The sequence below is a fragment of the Hordeum vulgare genome, chromosome 5H (genome assembly GCF_904849725.1).
Source record: "Hordeum vulgare subsp. vulgare chromosome 5H, MorexV3_pseudomolecules_assembly, whole genome shotgun sequence".
NCBI lineage: Eukaryota > Viridiplantae > Streptophyta > Magnoliopsida > Poales > Poaceae > Hordeum > Hordeum vulgare.
The window spans coordinates 140,314,564-140,317,451 of record NC_058522.1 but is presented as its reverse complement, the minus strand read 5'-3'; positions in this window follow the sequence as shown (position 1 = coordinate 140,317,451).

Here is a 2,888-nt window from a genome sequence, read left to right as displayed (position 1 = left end):
ACCCTCTTGGATTGACGAATGAGGGAATCACGGCTTTTTTGATGTTTTAATTGTGTTTGGCCCGTGACATATAATGGACCCACGAGTGACATGTCAACATAGTTTGAACATGTTACGACATTTCTATAATCGTCGTAAAAGTTATGACGATCTCATCTTATGAGGTTACGACGTTTTTGACTCACATCGTCGTAATTTATATGTAGATTTGATCCCCTCAAACGGTTTACGACAATCTCGGACGAAATCTTCACAGATTTATGACGAATTCATCAACGACGTCTTAAAAAACATCATGTATGAGCATATTTCTTGTAGTGTATTTGAATAGTTTGACACTCTACAGAGGTAGGACGCTGGACCCACGAGATCCGGGAAACTTCCGTGTCATCCATGACTCGCGGTATATCACATATACCCGAGGTAAGTACCCGATCATTATCTGTCCCCGGACGATACTAGACAAAGAGGTCCACTCGATTTGTACACAGCCCACATGTTGTACGTCTTACGAGCACCGACTCTGGACAGTATCAACAATGCAGGGACCAACGGTGTGCCTGGAACTCATAAAAATGGCATAGTCGCCCTTCCTGGCACGACCCCATTATGAGAGTGACGACAATCACTCCTGCCACTAGTAATGTGGCTCTTTGCTAGTACCGACCAGAGTAATCAACAAAGCCCCGTCCCATAAAGGGGTAACGTGGTCGTACTGGTAAGGTTGGGACGGTCGACACATCATAAATCTAATCCCATTTTTGAAACCATACTCACACAAAACACCGGTGCACCACTTCACCAAAAGTGGCCACCCATCTCATCATCACCCTCGGGCATTAGTGGCACCCGACGGGGTTTGCATAAACTCTTGTTTTAACTCATCATCATGTTAATGCAATGGTTCTCTAACTCTAATATCCAACGTGACAGTAGCATGATCCTCATAGATGGTAGGATCAAGCTCATCATGCTTGTGCTCCGAGGAGCCATATGTAGAATATCATCATCATGCAAGTGCTTCGAAGAAACCATCGGTACCATCACACCAATGATGAACCGGCACTATGATCACATGCAACGGAAATGTACTTGCTATTCTAGCATGCATCAATTTATATGCTCAAGTCATGGTCAAAGGGCTGCTTGCCTTGGTCAGCTAGGTATCCGGGGTCTTCGAGGTCTTCCGCTCCGAATCCTTCGCCAGTCGGTAATTCTATCGTCGAGAATAGAATAAATAAGAAATAGCTCACACAAAAACATATCACAAATCACTTTTAAAAATGTTGCAAAACTTGGTTAAATTCAGGTTGTTAATTTGAAAAATATCTTCTCTTAGTTTTTACTAGCTAAGCATTTTTAATAATTACTAAACAGGGGCAAACTATTGCCTTTAATTACTTTATCTAATTATAAAACAGATTCTGTTTTTGAAAAATGTCAGCAATGGCAGAATCAAATACTACTCATTTTTAGAAAAGTATTAGTGGAAGAATTATATTTTTTCCAGTGTGTAGTTATTTTTACAAAAATCATTTTAGTGTCTGTTTTAAAAAAAAAATAAAAAAGGCCAAAGCCTGGCCTGGGAAACAGGCCGGCCCAGCCAGCTAGCAGGCTGCCAGGCGCGCGCGCGCGCCAGTTTCTAATCTGACGTGCAGGCCCCTAGGGTCAGCGGTTGTGGTTGCACGCGCGGATGCTCCAGGACGCCGACAGGTGGAGCCCACCTGTCGGGTTCTTCCCCTACCTCCGGCCAGGGAGGCAGAGATCAACTCCGGCGAGGCTACCATCGTCCTTGGGCCTAGCTAGGGGCAGGAATGGGTTCAGCATGCCTCTGCCTACCTGCAAGTGGTCGGGACAGCGTCGGAGAGGCTTGGAGTCGCCGGTGACGAGGTGGCCGTGGCGGAGGGGTTTCGGGACGTGGTTGAACTGGTAGCTAGGGGCCCGGAAAAGGTTAGGGCTGTTGGGGGAAAGGTTCCTCATGTCGAGGGGAGTGATCCGGTGGGTCGAGTGTCGCGGGAGCCCACGTGTAGCCGGAGATCGACCGGACCTCCGAGGCGAAGGGGCCTCGGTCGATCTCGAGCACCGGGGCTCTACGAGCTCGATTGGGTGGCTAGGGAGGATCTAGTGGTCGTGCAGAGGCTGCTGGAGGGGTGCTGAGGCGCCGGGGGGGCCTATTTATAGGCTCGCGACGGTGAGCCGATTATTGCGCCGGTGACTCACCGCGGCGCGCGTGAGTGCACAGTGAGGAGCTGGCTGCGAAACCACGGTCTCCGGACGTGGTTTGGGACGCTCTGAAGCATCGGCCGTAGAGGGAGAAGGCGTGGGGTCGAGCTGCAGCGTCTGTGCATGCTCGGCCGAGTCGGATGCACACGGGCACGCGTCACCCTAGCTCTTGCGCGGGAGAGGAGGATCCCTGGCGGCTGCTTTACACAGAGGGGCTGTCGGGGGAGGTCTTGGACACTTCGGGGGAGGTTGGAACCGGTCGGGAGCATCGTCCCCTTCTCGGTGGCTCCCTGTAGCGCATCTAGAGCGTAGTTTTGGCATGCCACGACATGTTGGCGCGCTCTGGGGCACTTTAGACGTGTCCCTCATGTCCTGGGTGTTGCTGGGAGTGTATCTAGCCGTTGTGTGCTAGTGAGAGCACTGGCTGGTCAAGGGGGACAGGTTTCACTAGTGCTGTCAGCCCTGATCTGTGGCACAAATTGGGGTTCTTGTCACTTGTGCTTTGAACTAGGGAGGGGCCTGTTGACTGGGTGTTTAGGTTGGTCTGAGGCACTAATACACCAAGTTTGAGGCTTTGGCACTGGGTAAAATAGTGGCTAGGTGGGTTTTTACCTTCCTGTCAGAAGGTGTTCGACAGTGGTTTGGGGTGCTTCCACTCCACCACT